The following is an 18,681-nucleotide window of genomic DNA, read 5'->3' as shown; positions in this document are numbered from 1 at the left end:
AGGTTTAGGTCTATCAAATCATGCTTAATCCTCTCATCCCAAGTCAATTTAGGTCGTCCTCTACCCCTTCTCCCCTCTATAGTAATGTTTTCTATGGATCTAACAGGATTCGTCGTTTGTCTTCTCTTCACATGTCCAAACCATCTCAATCTCCACTCTCTTATCTTGTCTCAACTTCGTTACAATAAATAAAATTAAAATCCATATATATATATATATATATATATAATTAGAAATGAATAATATAAAACAACCCCATAACACAGGGATATAATCTAGTAATTTATAATTTGAATTTATTAGACTACAAGCAATTTCTAACATATAACATTCCAAACTAACATATTCTTCTGTTTCAAAAAAAATATAAATAACTATTAACTTATAAATAACACGATTGCTACTATATTATTATGTCATTTCAATGGTCAAAATATAACAAATCAAGAAATCAAAAACATATTAATTCCAATGTTTTAACAACCAATATTTATCGCACCGGATTTAGTTCTAAAATGGTACATCGGTTGAACCGGAATGCTATGGTAGATTCAACCGTGATTGAGAAGCTCTCGTAGTTGGGTAACATGGCAAGATTTGGTTACTTTTCTCTTTTAGTTAGCAATGATGGTGATCAGCCATTTGGCGTGCATATAAAAAAGCAATTGTATATTTAGGGGCCTATTTTCTATACTCGCACAGGGTCTGCAAGTGCAAGAGTCTTTGTATTCTCAGAGACGGCTCTGGCGGAGGCTACCCCTAGTTGTGCAGTATATCCATCCCTACTTCACAACAAGGGTAGGTGTCTAATGTGAGCATTTATCTATTCCTCGTTGTGGTTTATTGGAAGCTAATTAGGAATGCAAGGGTCCTCACTTTTCGCTCTTATTACAACGAGTTTACTGTCAAAGAAATTATAATGTGTTTGTTCGGTTGGATTAATTAAGAATATGGACTGGCTGGTTTGAGTAAACTCCCCGCTTTCTTGCTTTGAGGTGTGACCTGATGCTGATGTTTCATTATGGCAGCACATGGATTTTTTGTTGCTTAGTTTACTAGTGGTCTTTTTGGGATGTTTCTTTGTTTTATTTTAGCTTTTCTTTGATCACCTTTCTCAAGTTATAATATATATTTCTTTTGCCGTCCAAAGAAAAAAAAATTTGAATAGAGCACTGCTTTATGGCTAATTCGTCACTACTGACCAAGAAAAAGCCTAATTCTTGACGGCAGGCATTGAAGAAAGCACAACAAATAAAAATATATATATATAAAAGACTGAAGACTCCTTGACTTACAACATTACAATAGCATGCATATATATATTAAAGGCCAACAATTATTCTTATGATCCTAAGTTTCATTTCAGACAACCATTTCCTTGTAATCTTCCTCCGCCTTTTCCTCTTTTATGCTCTTATTATATATCTAAAAAGGTGATTGAAGACTAAGTAATTTTCCTAGAAAATATCTTCATGTCATGTTATTCATGTACTCTACGGTAACATGCCTATTAAAGGCCAACAATTATCCTTGTGAAATATCATAAGTTACTTTCCTAAAATGAATTCAAAGCAACCAGCCATTTCCTTATTATCTTCCTCTAGTAGCCATTTCCTATTTTTTGCTCTTATCATGTTTCTAAATTTCACCTCCATCTTGGCTTCCCATGACCGCGGAAATGAGACCGATCATCGCTCTTTGCTCCAGACCGATCATCGCTCATCGCTCTAACCTCATTGGAACAACTCCCTTCATTTTTGTGATTGGACTGGTGTTACATGTGGAAAGCGGCATAGAAGAGTGACTCGTGTAGTATTGGACTCACATGGTTTGGAAGGCTCTTTATCTCCTCATGTAGGGAACCTTAGCTTCCTCCGTGAGCTTAATCTCTTTAACAACAGCTTTCAAGGAGTCATCCCACATGAACTCGGTCGTCTTTCAAGGCTACGTTTTCTTAAACTATACGGAAACAAATTCAGCGGGGTCATTCCGGCTAACATATCTCGTTGTTCTAATCTTGTAAAGCTTGATCTTGCTTATAATGATCTAACTGGAAGCATACCCAAGGAGATTAGTCTCCTCTCCAAACTTGTTTTTTTTTCACTTGGGCATAATTGGTTAAACTGGTGGAATACCATCTTTCTTAGGAAACATCACAACAATGAAAGTGTTTTCCGTTGCCTATAATCCATGGGGTGGGAGCATTCCAAATACCTTATGCCAATGGAAAACAATAGAAGAAATTTACTTTGGGGCTTGTAATTTATATGGAGGCATCCCTCATTCTCTTTTTAACCTTTCGCTCATAACCATATTTAGCTTCTCTGATAACCAACTCACAGGTAGTCTCCCTCCAACCATAATGTTTCCTTATCTTGTCTTCCTTCAATTACGGGGTAACCAAATAACCGGGCCTCTTCCACCGTCTATTTCTAATTCTTCGAAGTTAGAAGTTCTTGAAGCGAGTTACAACAACTTTAGTGGGAAGTTAGAAATCGAGTTCGAAAAACTAAGAGATATCAATCTTATATTATTAGGTACTAACGACTTTGGAAGCAAAGAAGCCAATGAAATGAAGTTTATTAGTAGTTTGAAAAACTGCACCAAGTTAAAGGTGTTAGTTCTTGATAAATGCAAGTTTCAAGGAGTGCTCCCCACATCAATTGGTAATCTTTCTAATCAACTCCAATATTTAGATTTATATGGAAATCAATTACATGGAAACCTCCCTAGTTCGATTGGTAATCTCGGTGGTTTGACCAAGTTGATATTGGCAGCGAATCAATTCACGGGTAGCATCCCCTCTACCATTGTTAACCTTCAAAAGCTAGTAGGCCTTTTTTTATATGAAAACCAACTTTCAAAGCAGATTCCTGATGCCATTGGGAACTTATCATCATTAACCACACTTCAATTGGATTCAAACATGTTCGAAGGGGTTATTCCATCAAGTTTGGGAAATTGCCATAATCTATTACTGTTGTACCTTGATAACAATAAACTTGAAGGGAGTATTCCTACAAAACTTCTCCAACTTTCATCTTTATCCTTGGAATTGGATCTTTCTAATAACAATCTGGTTGGTCCATTGCCAACCGAAGTTGAAGACCTCAATATGTTGACTGGACTAGTTTTATCGGATAATAATATTCCTAGTAGCATTGTGTTACTCTTTCATGGTTGTATCTCAAAGCTAACTTATTTCAAGGTACGATACCACCATCATTAAGTTCCTTGAAAGGATTGGTGGAACTCGATGTTTCTCAAAATAATTTGTCTGGCCAAATTCCTCAATTCTTAGAAGGTTTTTCATCATTAGTGTATTTGAACCTCTCACACAATGATTTTGAAGGTGAAGTGCCAACTTTAGGAGTATTTGCCAATGCAAGTGCATACTCTATTTCGGGTAATAGTAGACTTTGCGGTGGCATTGTTGAACTTGGACTACCCAAATGCAAAGAGAAAAAGAAACATAAAAAGAAGCTTCCTAAGTTTGTAGTAGTCATTTTGATTTCATCCACAGTTTTCACCATAGCATGTTTAGCATATGTTTGGCTTAAGATAAAAAGCGAGAGTAAACCATCACATTCATCAACAAGAGATCGATTCTGGAAAGTTTCATATGATCAGCTTCTCAGGGCTACCAATGGATTTTCTGAAGCCAGTATAATTGGTAAAGGTGGGTTCAGTTCCGTTTTTAAAGGAATCCTTGGTGAATATGATAATAGGGTTGTTGCGGTTAAAGTTCTACATCTTCAAAATCGAGGTGCTCAAAGTAGCTTTATGAGGGAGTGTGAAGCATGGCGAAGCATTCGCCATCGGAATCTTTTGAGGATTATAACATCATGCTCAAGCATTGACTTTCAAGGAAATGATTTCAAAGCTTTGGTGTATGAGTTCATGCCTAAAGGGAGTTTACAAGATTGGTTGCATTCAAGTGAATGCACGTCCGAACTTAGCCTTCTCCAAAGAATAAATATTCTCATTGATGTATCATTTGCGCTTGATTATATTCACAATCGTTGCATACCAGCAATTGTTCACGGTGACTTGAAACCTAGCAACACTCTGCTCGATGATGATATGGTGGCTCATGTTGGAGATTTTGGTTTAACTTGTTTACTTGGAACTTCATACCCAAACAGCTCAACTGGGATTAGAGGAACAATCGGCTATGTTGCTCCAGGTAACTTATGCTTTCATATGTACTTACTCATAGTATCACCTTTATTTCTAAAGTACTTGCTTGTAAATTACAGAGTATGGTATCGGAAATGAGATGTCAAGTAACGGAGATGTCTATAGTTTTGGAATCTTGTTACTAGAGGCTATGACAGGGAAAACGCCGACTGAAGATATTTTTAAAGAGAGTCTTAGCCTTCATAAATTTGTTTCCATGGCCTTGCCCGACCATGTAATGGATGCTATTGATGCTAATATGCTAATTGTTTATGAAGAGAATGAAACTTTTATGCTAAACTGGGAAGAAAATGTAAAAAAAATTGAGGAGTGTTTGGTTTTAATATTGAAGATTGGAATATCATGCACCATTGATTCTCTATGGAAAGTGTTGTACAAGAATTGTAGCATATTTTGGATACACTTCTGAATATTTGAGGTAAAGGTTTTATGATACATAAAAACATCTTTATTAAAGTAGACTTAATGTGAATGTTCTTTCAGGTCTAACACGGAGCTTCCATGGGGAGTTTTCGTATTAAATAAATATCATGCGAGTCTTCATTAATTACTTTGTGGTGCGTGTTTGTTAGTTAGTTTGTTTGATTTCTTGTTGAATAAAGTATATGAGGTTAGTGTTGAAAGAGCATTCTCAGCAGGTCCTCTATATTATTTAAGGTAAATTTTATAAGTTTCACAACACTATCTTGATTAAAGTAGGTCTAATATGAGCTTTCTTTCAGGTCTAATACCAAGCTTCCATAAGAGTTGAAAGGAACTACATCTAAGAGATGAGAGATCGTGTATTGTTGTTAAAAAATAAAATAAATGTGAGTCATCTTTATTACTTTGCCCATGCATGTTTGTTAGTTTGTTTGATTTCATGATGAATAATGTATATGAGTTTTGTGTTCTAATCATGAAAAAAAAATTTATATTGTCTTCTTGTGAAGAGTGATGGACCCATAAATTTTTTAAAGGGTCGGTGTCAAAATTTTATAGGATTGATGCCCATGTGATGGTAGTGGGTTTGCCAATGCTTGTGAAACAAGTGGCCTTAACACTAAGTCGTGCATCAAGATCTATATAACAAGAAGTATTATGCTACCCGGATTTAAAATATATATTAAGTGGAGGCGTAGAAAATTTTCTCGTTAGTTTCTAAAATTTTCGGGTTAGTTGTATCGCTAAATATATTAAAAAAAACAAAGAGAAAACATTTGGCAAGTAACTTGTTGAGTAACTGAAGAGGTAGGTCCCAGCAGAGCCCAGTTGGACCCGCAAGACTCACCTTGAAGAGGGACGTTTGCGCAAGGACCAACTAGTTCCGCAGGACCCACCATGCTCAGAGATGAAGACCTTACGCGCAGTACGCCAGCTGTTCTCGCAGGGAAAGCCTCCCAATGGTGAAGTATCCCGCCTGTCCCCGCAGCTGCGGATACAAGCCATCAGGGAAGGCTACCCGTACTAATAGCAAGGCTACACGCACAAGGCACTCAATAATTCTGTGTCACCTGAAGGAATGAGCAGGGCGGGAATACTCCCGCCCAAATGAGCCAGTCTGTATGCTTCTGGAAGATCTTTTGTACTATACCTGCCAAAGTATGGACAAAATAGACGAGATCTGACCAAAGCAGCCCATGAACCAATCACAGGGTGACAGCTCACCGACAAACAGTACGAGGAGCATGCTCTAGTACTGTTTGTCACTATTAGCCGCTGCCTACTCACCAACCCTTGTCGCGGCACGCACGAGCCTGCAGTTGGTGGAAAGGGAACAGTACACAGCCGGCCTTGTCACTATCAGCCGCTGCCTACCCACCAACTAGCATGGCACGTGCGTAGCCCATAGTTGGTAGAACAGGAATATTATACAGCTGGCTGTACCTGCTTGGAAACCTACCTTCGGCTATAAATACTCCAACACCTTGGAACGGTATCATCATCTAGTATTTTACCTTCACTAGCTATTTCTCTCAATATACACTTATATTCAGAGCAATCTAGTCTAATTCTCACGCCGGAGGGTGGTCACAAGGAGGAACCCCCCCCCTTCTCAGTGACGAGCTCACGGTGTCGGTTTTGCAGGTCATCTGAAGAACATCCTTCTTTGCCGGACCTAACCCTCGTGGGAAACATTACTTAACCCCCAGATTATCCGTAATCTGCCCGGGGTACTTTAGTGTTTCTTCATTGGCGCCATCCGTGCATAAAAGCTAGAACTAATTCTCAGTTTTTTCAAAATTTCAGAAGAAATGGTTAACGTTACTCCGGTCCCAAGGCCAGTAAGTGACCAAGAAACCCCGGTAACCACAACCCCAGCTACTGGGGGGAACACCGGCGGTTATACAAATTTTACGAACACTACCCCGGTTACCCAAGCCGGGGCAAGTGCAGTAAACAATATTTCACTGGGGTTCACTGATGCCCAGTTGGAGAAACAGGCGAGGCTCCCTCGCCAAACACTCGATCAAGTTAAGGCGTGGGCCGAGGCACGTCAGAAAGAGTTCCAAGCTGAGTTGGATGAACGCTTGCGTTCACTCCAACGCTGACGAATTCGGAAATACTAGGCAACAGCTCAACATGAACAGTGAGTGCGAGTACTCGGACAATGATCGGGAGGAAACCGACACCGACGCAAACCCTCGCCATAGGGCGAAAGGGAAGCGTAAGGAAACGGACTTCCAACCAAGAAGGAATTTTGGAGAAACCTTCAAACCAAGGAACGCGGGAGGAAACCCACGTGACTTCTCCAAAACCTTTAGACCAACTGCCGTAAATGCGGGAAAGTCCAAGTTTGCAAGGGACATCGCGGAAGCAATCGCCCCGAGAAGTGCCAAACAGATGTCCAACATCGGTACTTATGATGGTCTATCCGACCCAGACGATCACTTGAACAGATTCATAGCGGGGGCAACCGTCAGTAACTGGACGGAACCCACGTGGTGTTATATGTTCCAAATGACGCTGGTTGGAGCGGCCAGGGCGTGGTTTGATCGTTTACCGGTTCACCACATCTATGATTGGGCGGACTTTCAACACACGTTCAGCCAACACTTCAGTCAACAGAGGAAATATACTGAAGAGCAGTGGACGATCCTTAACTGCGTGAGAGAGGAAGATGAATCTTTGCTAGACTTCATCACTCGCTTCAACTCCAAAAAGCTGAGTCTGGGCAACATAAGTGAAGATCTTGTTCGCGCCGCTTTCATCCAGGGCGCCGAATACCCGGAGCTTATCCGCACATTGACAGGTAAGGACGGCATGCCATCCACATGGGATGCCATCATGACGGCGGCCAAGCGCTTTGCCGAGACGGAGAAGCAACTGGGTAGGGATCTTCCCCAAAGTACACATCTCTACACGCAGAGGACCAGAGAAAACAATGTTCGGATCGCCCGGCAGAACAAGAAGAGGAAGCTAGGTATTTGGCAGTCAAGGGTAAACTTTGACACCTCATCCAGCTCTCGCCCTCTTGTTGGCGGAAGGGATAACACGCACCCTTCAAGCAGAAAACACCGGCGGACGCCACTCACCAAAAGCGTCACGGAGATATTTGCCACCGAAAAACTGCCATGGCCAAAAGCTCCAATGATCCGACAACGACCTAATGCGGATCAGAGCAAATTCTGTGACTTCCACGGGACAAAGGGTCACAGTACAGAGGAGTGTACATCCTTGAAGGATGTTGTTGAAACATTCGTCAAAGATGGTAGACTTGCACACCTTGTGGCATCAATCAAGAATGGAGGAAGGAATGATAACCGGTATAAAGGCAATGGACGAAAGCCCGTTGACATCAGCATCCACATGGTTCATGGCAACATCAGTGGAAGAAAAAGACGAACGACAGAACCATGTGAATGGAAGGAAGCTGAGGTACGCTTCCCGCGGGTGCCAGGAGAACCCAGCAAGGAAGGCCCCATCGTCATCAAAAGCCAGCTGGGGCATTACATAACTTCCCGCACTCTTGCGGACAACGGCGCCTCGTCAACGGTTATGTACAGGCAGTTCTTCGACAAGCTAGACGACGAAGACAAAGAGCGCCTGGAAACGGTTTACGCCTCAATGGAAGGGTTCGACGGCAGCACAAACACCCCCCCGGGGTATCCTATCTTTCCCCGTCATTCTCACAGACGGGAAATAATCCCGCACAGAAGACGTGGACTTCGTCGTAATGAGGAAGCCACATCACACATACGACATTCTCTTCGGGAGAGACGGGATGGCAAGATTCAACGCCGTGGTATCTTCAGTCCACGGCATGATGGGATGGCCAACTGCTCAGGGTGTAGCGATGATCCCCGGTATCCCCCAGGTATGCATCGCATCCGTCTCATCTAAACCCAAACCAAAGATGGCTAAACCAACCATTACCGAACCAGAAAAATGGGCCCTCAATGGCAGATACCCTGACCAGGCTGTTACAATTGGCCCAACAATCGCTGATCCTACGCGCACCTTACTCAAACGCTTATTACAAAGAAACGCTGACATCTTCGCGTGGACACCAGCTGATATGACTGGTGTACCGCGAAGTAAAGCAGAGCATAAGCTCAAGTGTGACTCGGCTTTTACGCCAGTCATACAAAAGCGCAGAGTAATGGGGGCGGAACAGGCTAACGCGTGTAGAACCCGAGTCAAGGAACTCCTTGACGCGGGCATCGTACGCGTTAGTAGATATCAAACATGGGTTGCAAATCCCGTTATGGTACCGAAGGCTAACAAACAATGGCGCATGTGTATAGATTTCAAAGATTTAAACGAAGCATGCCCCAAAGATTGTTACCCGTTACCCGAAATTGACCTCAAAGTGGATTCATTAGCACCGTTTCGCCTTAAATGCTTCCTTGACGCATATAAGGGGTACCATCAAATCCACATGGCTGTAGATGATCAGGACAAAACCGCATTTCGGACGCCCGATGGCACATTTTGTTATCAAATGATGCCATTCGGACTTAAGAATGCAGGGTCCACATACCAACGCCTGATGGACAAAGAGTTTCATGCCCAAATTGGAAGAAACTTGGAAGTCTACATGGATGATTTGGTCATCAAAAGCCCTGAGCCAGAAGCGATGTTGAAAGACATCGAAGAAACTTTCAACACACTCTGAAAGATAAACATGAAGCTCAACCCGAGCAAGTGTTCCTTTGGGATGGAAGAAGGGAAGTTCTTGGGAGTCATTGTTACTAAAGATGGCTTCAGAGCGAACCCTGAAAAGGTTGAAGCCATTATCAAAATGGAATCACCTACTACCATCAAGCAAGCTCAGACACTGAATGGACGCCTAGTCGCACTTAACCGCTTTTTGTCAAACCATGCGGATAGGTCGTTCCCATTAGTGTCAACATTGAGAAACTATTTAAAGAAAACGCACTTCCGCTGGACACCGGAAGCGGAAGCAGCTTTTCAGGAAATTCGGTCATGCTTGATCGAACTCCCAACGCTCACAGCACCAGAAGCGGGGGAGGAATTAATCATATACCTTTCTGCCACAGATAGAGCAACCGGGGCAGTCCTACTAGTAGAGCGGAAAGGTATCCAGATGCCTATTTACTATGTTAGCCGTGTCCTAACAGACGTAGAAACCCGGTACTCCACCTTGGAAAAATTAGTCTTAGCACTTGTACAAGCTTCACGCAGACTGAGACGATATTTCCAGGGTCACCCAATCACCATTCTCACCAACTTCAAACTCGCAAACGTTCTAGGCAAACCCGAATTATCGGGACGTCTAGCCAAATGGGCAATTGAGTTGGGGGAATATGCGATAAAGTACAAGCCAAGACCAGCTATGAAAGGCCAGATCCTAGCCGACTTTATTGCATAAGTCCCCGCTTCGCGGGAGAAAGAGTGCCAGGAGGAGGCTCAACCCTCCCCAGCACAAGACATCAATGATGTCTGGCGACTCTATACCGATGGAGCAGCCAGCAACGAGGGTTCAGGCGCAGGGTTGAAATTAACCAACCCAGCAGGCCAAGAATACACTTACGCTATTCGACTGGACTTTCCAAGTACGAATAACGAAGCCGAGTACGAAGCATTCTTGGCAGGGCTGAGAATTGAGCGTAAAATGGGAGTGAAAAACTTGGAAGCCCACGTAGATTCCATGTTAGTAGCCATTCAGATAAACGGAACGTACACGGCCGTGAACGACACAATGGCCCTGTACCTTGCACAAGCAAAAACCCTTATGCGCGATTTTAATGATTGTAAAGTCATACACGTCAAGCGTAGCGAAAACAAATCTGCGGATGCGTTAAGCAAGCTTGCATCATTAGCCTTCACCCATTTGGGAAAGGACATCCCAATTGAAATCCTTGAAGCACCATCAGTCCCGCAAAAGGAAATTTGTGTCATCCAAACCGGTACAGAAACGTGGATGACACCAATAATAAATTACCTTGCAGCGGGTATACTACCAGAGTCAAAAACACAGGCAAGAAAAATACGTTGTAAAGCATTAAACTATCAACTCAACGATGACATCCTTTACAGACGTAACTTTCTTGGCCCACTCTTAAGATGCGTGGACAACCAGGATGCTGACTACTTCCTAAGGGAAGTACACGAAGGCATCTGTGGAGTACACGCAGGTCCACGCGCTGTTGTAGCTAAGCTAAACAACGCGAGATACTTTTGGCCGGGGATGCATACGGATGCGCTAGCATACATCAGAAAGTGTAGGTCTTGCCAGCTCTACACACCCAACACGCATCGCCCGAAGAATGAATTTGTTCCAGTCACTTCTTCATGGCCATTTCAGAAGTGGGCCATCGATGTGACAGGCACATTTCCTACAGCAGCAGGAAACGTTCAGTTCCTAGTGGTAGCCATCGACTACTTCACCAAGTGGATAGAAGCAAAACCCTTAGCCCAAACAACCGCAAAACATATTAAAAAATTTATTTGGGAATTTATTATTTGTCGTTTTGGACTTCCACAGACTTTGGTGAGCGATAACGGAACCAACTTTGCTGACAAGAAGCTACAAAAGTGGCTAGAAGAACTTCAAATCACCCACACCTTTACCTCAGTGGCACACCCGCAAGGTAACGGTGAGGTGGAAAGAGCAAATAAAAGCATCGTCGAAGGCATAAAGAAAAGACTCCTAGAACACAGATCCGGCTGGGTAGACGAAGTTCCACACGTCCTTTGGGCAAACAGAATGCTGAAAAAGGCCAGTACGGGAGAAACCCCGTTCAGCCTCACTTATGGCACTGAAGCCATTGTCCCGGTCGAAATTGGTTTGCCCTCACCAAGGGTCTTAATTCAGCCAGAAGACAATGATGCGGAAAGACGGTTAGACCTTATGCTAACCGAGGAACGCAAAGACTTAGCCGCAGCGCGTGAAGAAAACTACAAGCGACAAATGCAAAAGTACTACAACACGCGGGTAAAACTCTGCAACTTCAATGTAGGAGACTACATATTGCGTAACAACGAGGCTTCAAACCAAGAGCGCCCAGGAAAACTGGCACCGGTCTGGGAAGGACCATACATTATCAAGGAAGTTTTGGGAAAAGGCGCATACCGGCTCGAAAGGCTCGATGGCACTCCTATCCCAATAACATGGAACGGAGCTCAATTACGCAAATGTTACATGTAGATCAATTCCAAATTTGTAAAGAAAAGGCCTAGAGCCACTTCTAATGGAAATGATTCTCCTTTCACATTGTGTTGATAGCCTTACCTTTATACTTATGAACTTCCCACGCTGCTATGCCGGTATTCACCGCATAAATATGGGAAGTCGTTGCGTGTGGAAGGCGGCAAAACCCGCATAAACACATAAAACGATAAAAATTTCTGAGGAAAACTTTCACGCAGGTCAGCTATAGGTGAAGTTTGGTCATCCCAATAAATGAAAGTGACGGTCCTAACCGCACAATCATGATAAAGGAAACTGAACATTGACCTATTGGCAACCGCGCGTCGAAAGGTTAACTTATTCAAAACACTTAGAAAATTTCAAAGGAAAGGATGAGGAAAACTTCCACGCAGGTCAGATATAGGTAAAGTTTAGCCATCCTACTAAGTGCAAGTGACGGTCTTACCCGCACAATCACGAAAGAGGAAGCAAAACTTTAACTTATTATCTGCCACGTTGAAAAGTTAACTTATCTAAGTACTAAAGAAATTGCTAAGTTAAATCAGAATATGCGTGAAATAAACAATGCAAGGCATTAGCAAATAATCTTTATTCCATCAAAATTCAAATATTACAAAGATTGCTGGGTACATACCCGCATACAAAAGAAGCTATACAAAAATAAAAATCTACTCTAATGGTGGAAAGGGATCTAAAGGATCAAGCTTCAGGACCACTTCCACTTGGACCCGCACCTTCAGTAGAGTGTGGCGGTTCAAGGAAAGCTTTAAGGATAGCTAGCCCATCATCAGCAGCAGCAATCTCGTTCACCTTCTCCACCACCGGATGCGGGAAGGCAGCATACTGATTCACTGCTTGGTCATACGCAGCTTCAGTATCCACATTGTAAAGAGGGAAGTTGGAAGGCGGGATGCCTTGTTCAACAAACCCTAGACCAAGCAGGAAGCCAGCCTTTTCCCCATCCTCATGAGAAGCGTTGAGGGCTGCGCTCATCGCATCGTCATATGATGTGTTCGTGAACACCCGATGCACAACCTACAAAACAGAAGTTTGTCAAAAACTCAAGAGTAAGGAAAAGCGTAAAGAAGTTAGAAGTTAGGAAGCTGCGCATACCTGCGACAACGCTTCTCGAATAAGCCATTCCTTGGCAACCAGAGCCTCCTGGAGGGCAGCTTGAGCTTCATTACGGGCGCGTTCGGCTTCGTTCTTTGTGAGGTTGGCAAGCAACACATCTTTGGCTGCAGCCTCTTCGACGCCCTTTAGCTTACGCTCAGTGTGGTCAAGCACCCCCCTCTAGTCCAGGATCTCTTGGAGCTTCTTGGCATCTTCCATGGCCAAGGCATCATGAGCCTGCTGGAGCCCCTCTAATTTGGCTTTAAGTTCCTCATTTTCGATGCGTAGAGGCTCAGCAACAGCTTCAGCCTTGGTGGCCCTCTCGGTTGCGTTCCTTGCAGTTTCCTTGGCCAGCCGAAGCTGTTCGTTAACAGCTTGGGCAGCCTTGGAACGGGCCTCCAGACGAGCCTGAACGTCAACCTCAAGGGCCTTGAAGGCCTTCTCCTTTTCCGCAGCAATGGCGGTAAGCTTCGCGTTCTCCTCCCGGATGGCCCGCGCCTGAGCCACTTCAAGGCTACGCGCCGTCTTCAACTTGTCGTTTTCACGACAAAGTAGATCGACGCGCGGCTGCATCCGGGCGAGAAGGATTCGGAGCTCGTTGGACAGCCTACCCTTCAGGTAGCTGGCCATGGCCTCCCCCAGCGCACCGCTTGGGGCGGCGTGACGCGCCCATTCGATGCAGTCCTCAGCAGTCCGGAGGGTCGTTCCCCGGCGGATCTTCCACCGAGGAGCATACACCTCGTTGGAATCACGAACTGCAATAAAACAAAAAACAGTTAAGAGAAAGAAATGATGAAAGGGATATAGGCCAAAATAACCCTACGCACCTGTAGGGTCGACAACAGGCCGATAGCCACCAAACCCATCACCTGAACCTAAGGGATATCCATCCAAAAGGTCAAGGAGACGGGAAGGAGGCAAGGATTGGCTAGACGCCACAACCCCAAACGTACCTGAAGGACTGGCCGTAGTCGCAGGCGCCGGAGGAGACACGGTGGAGGCTGCCGCGGCGGAAACCAACGGAGGTGAACTCACCGGAGGTGAACTCACAACCGTGGCCGCGGCTGCAGAAGAACCCGCAAGAGAAATCACCGCCGGCTCAGTGAAGGATTCGGTGAAAATGGCACTGACAGCCGGCGGGGATAAGGTTACAGCTGGAACAGTTGGCTCAACGGGATGAGCAACTGAACCAACTGAAGCAGGCGCAGTCGCCTGGGTCATCGCCTCAGGTAGGTTGACCAAACCTACCTTCATGGGTCCAGAACTGCTACCTCCCGCTCCACCCCGGAATGCGGTAGCATCCACGCCTGCACAAAAAAGATATAAGTATAATGGTGGAAAACTATGCAGTAAAAGTAAAGGAAGATTATACTTACTGGTTTTCTTGAGCCTAAAGGTGCGAACAGGCGGGGACGAACCCGATGGAGCCGGCCTCTTCATACCGGTCACCGTCGTCGTCCTGGGCTGCTCGGAGGTGACAGTCGTCTCAACCTCCGGAGCAGTGGTCTCAACACCACCTGGGTTCCCCGCCGCCTCCTCGCTCTTGGTCTCTGAGTTTGACCGGTTCCCCTGATCGGCGGAGGTAACCTTCGCTTTGCCATTTCCGCCAGTAGCCTTCTTCTTCCGCGTGAAGAAAGGACCGTCTGCGGATTCCTCATCAGAAGATGACAGAATTAGAGGAATTCCAGCAGAGGTTTCAGCATTGAGAGGTCGAGGGTTGAATAACTCCTTACCTGGCCGCGTGGCGCTCAGAATTGGGTGGCCTGGCGGGTACACCTCCACAAACCGATCCCTCGTTTGCTCCAGGATGGGCAACTCGTTCTCATCAAGAGCACGAGTACCCATCCGAGCGGGACCATCAGCCTCCCGCGGATGCAGGAGCGACTGCAAATCATTCCCCTCTGAAATAAAAAAAGAAACAGTTAGAAGAAAAACCTATATCAACAAAGAAGACAGGGCATACCGTAAGGGACAGAGTTCAAACCGTATTCGAGGACGATGGGAATTTGTGACGCCTCTTTCCACACCCGGCTCATCCCGAGCATCACCATCCCAGACTCCGCAAAGCGGTACACCGGAGTCTGGATCCGGGAGATCTTGGCGAACCATTCCGCCTCCTGGTGGTTGAGGGCGTGAACGGCGGGGAGTGCTCTCCCATTCTTAAACGTCATCGCAAGGGGGATGACGCGAGCGGAGATATAAAAAAACTCCCGCTTCCACGACCGAAGACTGCGCTCGGTAGCGCAGATCTTCAAACCCTTGATCCGATTGACCAAGGTGTACCACCCCTGGATGCACCTCCAGGAGTAGAAGGTCATCAACCGATCAACGTGGGGCTCCACGCCCACAATGAGGCACACCCACTCAAAGTGGCGGATCTTGGCGATCGCCATCGGGTGTACCTCGGTCAGATGCACACCGTGCCTCTCCAAGACACGGTATACAAACTTCGTCAATGGGAACCTCAGATTCCCATAGACGAAGAAAGCAGCGTACACCCCTATTTTGCCCTTGGGGCCATCGTACACCGTCTGATGAGGCTCCGGAAACTCATGCTCGAAAGGCTCGAGCATGAACTTCCGGACGATGTACTGGTAGAGGTCAATAGGAAGAGCGCACTGGCACTCGCCAACAGTGCTCTTGTCGTCCTTTTCGGACGTCGACGTCGGGTTCTCGACGAACAACTCAGACTCCTCGGCAGTGGCCTCAAAATCACGGGTAGAAGACATGTTTTGAATGTACAGAACAACGATTTCAGAAGAATGCTCGACGGAATAGTGAGTATTCGTCGGAAATCGTTTAGAAGATGAAGAGAAAGTGTGGACTAAGGTGCACCCTCTCACCCTTTATATACTCATCGCAATTAATGCGATGAATTTAATGCGGAAGAGAGAGAAATCGCAGGTGCAATGAAACTATGACACGTGGCAAAGAGCAAGCTGGCAACAGCTGTTGAAAGGACGCGTGCCATTAATTTCGCGGCCACGCGCCCGAAAAATCGCGCCCACGCGCCTGAAAAAGCGCCTGGAATGACCATATACTGTCACGTCGCCATAACTTCCTGCACGTCCTGACACTGTCAGAAGAAACCGTCGGACGACGTTTCAACAGTTTGGACTGTTCTTATCCTTCCACCAACTCTTCGAATTTTAAAAAGATTCAAAAATAAGCGGGAAAATACCCCTTACCTAGGCAACCAAGTAACTATAAGACAGGTGCGAGTACAGTGTCAAGGCAAAACCCTTCACATACTTAGCACCCGCAGGGAATTGAAGCCAGGAATACCTTGGAAGTAAAGTAACTATAAGACGAGTGCGGGTACAGTGTCAAGGCGAAACCCTTCACATACCTAGCACTCCGCAGGGAATTGAAACCAAGAAGGATCTTCTGGGCCATGCTTGCGGAAACGGGAATAACATCCCCGCATAGTGGGAACGTCGAGAACTAGATTGTTTGAAGCTCCAAGATTGAATTGGTTGTTTTAACATAATTGATCACTATGTTCAAAACTACCAAAACCTCATGGAGAATCTACACAAGTGGAACTCAACGCTCCTGACTTGCGAGGAGGTTACACACCTACCCGCATCATACCCAAAGATCAACAGAAAAGTCGGGAATTTCTGCGTGACATTAGGGAAACCGCTGGAAGAATCCCCACGGACAACCTTAAAACCAAATACTTTTCAAAACCCCTTGATTAAGTCCAAAGCTCACCTCACTTATTAACAATTCATGAGAAGAATATTGGACTGGGGGGACTTGAAGAGGTAGGTCCCAGCAGAGCCCAGTTGGACCCGCAAGACTCACATTGAAGAGGGACGTTTGCGCAAGGACCAACTAGTTCCGCAGAACCCACCATGCTCAGAGATGAAGACCTTACGCGCAGTACGCCAGCTGTTCCCGCAGGGAAAGCCTCCCAATGGTGAAGTATCCCACCTGTCCCCGCAGCTGCGGATACAAGCCATCAGGGAAGGCTACCCGCACTAATAGCAAGGCTACACGCACAAGGCACTCAATAATTCAGTGTCACCTGAAGGAATGAGCAGGGCGGGAATACTCCCGCCCAAATGAGCCAGTCTGTATGCTTCTGGAAGATCTTTTATACTATACCTGCCAAGGTATGGACAAAATAGATGAGATCTGACCAAAGCAGCCCATGAACCAATCACAGGGTGACAGCTAACCGACAAACAGTACGAGGAGCATGCTCTAGTACTGTTTGTCACTATTAGCCGCTGCCTACTCACCAACCCTTGTCGCGGCACGCACATAGCCTGCAGTTGGTGGAAAGGGAACAGTACACAGCCAGCCTTGTCACTATCAGCCGCTGCCTACCCACCAACTAGCATGGCACGTGCGTAGCCCATAATTGGTATAACAGGAATATTATACAGCTGGCTGTACCTGTTTGGAAACCTACCTTCGGCTATAAATACTCCAACACCTTGGAACGGTATCATCATCTGGTATTTTACCTTCACTAGCTATTTCTCTCAATATACACTTATATTCAGAGCAATCTAGTCTGATTCTCACGCCGGAGGGTGGTCACAAGGAGGAACCCCCCCCCCCCTTCTCAGTGACGAGCTCACGGTGTCGGTTTTGCAGGTCATCTGAAGAACATCCTTCTTTGCCGGACCTAACCCTCGTGGAAAACATTACTTAACCCCCAGATTATCCGTAATCTGTCCGGGGTACTTTAGTGTTTCTTCAGTAACATAACAAAAGGAGAAAACCAAATTAAATTTTAAATGCATAATAGAAACACAATACTTTACGATTGCTCCATACGAATTTAAAACTCGGAAATACGATACTCTACAATTGCTCTCTAATCAAATAATCAAAAATCTTGTGATTAACTAAATAATCATGTGAAATTTTGATTATTTTTTAAGTTACGTGATTCGAGGATATGTAGCATGTTTAGAGTCGGATTCGAAGCTCGGGATAGTGGAGTCATAGACTGAATTGACCGATCAAAATTGGGTTATTCGCATTCAAAGCATACTCATTTGTGACCTGTTCTTGAGCTCGTAACTAAATCATGGACTCTTAGTTTCAAAAGTTTATTTGGGCTGGGCTGTATAAAATTTAGCCCTATGTGTGTAAACTGATTGACCCATATGCATACAACAACCCAATGATAACTTCAGAACGATTAGAAAATGTCACATGTCGCATATAAAAGGTGAAAAAAACACGGACCTGGAAACAATACCCAAGGATATAGGTTGGGTATGCAATTTGATCTCAATACCTGAAACCAAAACCGTACCTGATTTGTACTCATTTAATGCCTGAAATCGGTGATACTCTATACCCGACACCGATCTTCTAATACCCTATACAATACACGTAATTAAAAGCGAAGTCTTCAAAAGATCCTTAAAAGTCTTTAAAATCATACCCAAATTTCTAAGAGCAATGATGCAACTTAATTATTTTATCCGCTTTAATAAAAATAAAGTTTTTTGTTTCAATGTTTTAAAACAAGCCAAGAGCTTTATTTTCTATATAAAAATAATTTACCTGCAAGCCTTCGACAAATTAACAATTAAAAAGTTACGTAAAATGGTTCATATATATTGTGCAAAAGTATATTAAGGCAAAATGGGAAACTCAAATGGAAAGCAATAATGCATTGCATAGCCAAGATGAAAGGTAAGCTGAGGGAAAGATTCAAAAGTAATTCACTTTATGCATTTTTTTTCAAAGAATCTTCTCAAAAGAATGTATAGTCTAGTCTTGTGCATATCTTTTGTAGA

General features: G+C 44.5%; 1 pseudogene across 1 annotated transcript; it reads left to right on the top strand.

Moving 5' to 3' along the window:
• The first annotated feature begins 2,353 nt into the window (after positions 1 to 2,353).
• LOC143627592 (putative LRR receptor-like serine/threonine-protein kinase At3g47570) lies at positions 2,354 to 4,617 on the top strand (annotated as a pseudogene). The gene is made up of 2 exons (XR_013152617.1): positions 2,354 to 4,186; positions 4,260 to 4,617. The product of XR_013152617.1 is annotated as a putative LRR receptor-like serine/threonine-protein kinase At3g47570 (transcript).
• Positions 4,618 to 18,681: the final 14,064 nt, after the last annotated feature.

Source organism: Bidens hawaiensis, unplaced genomic scaffold (assembly GCF_021521415.1).
Source record: "Bidens hawaiensis isolate Kalapana, Puna unplaced genomic scaffold, B.hawaiensis_p1.1 tig00004685_1, whole genome shotgun sequence".
NCBI lineage: Eukaryota > Viridiplantae > Streptophyta > Magnoliopsida > Asterales > Asteraceae > Bidens > Bidens hawaiensis.
This window is presented reverse-complemented; position numbering and strand designations above follow the sequence as displayed.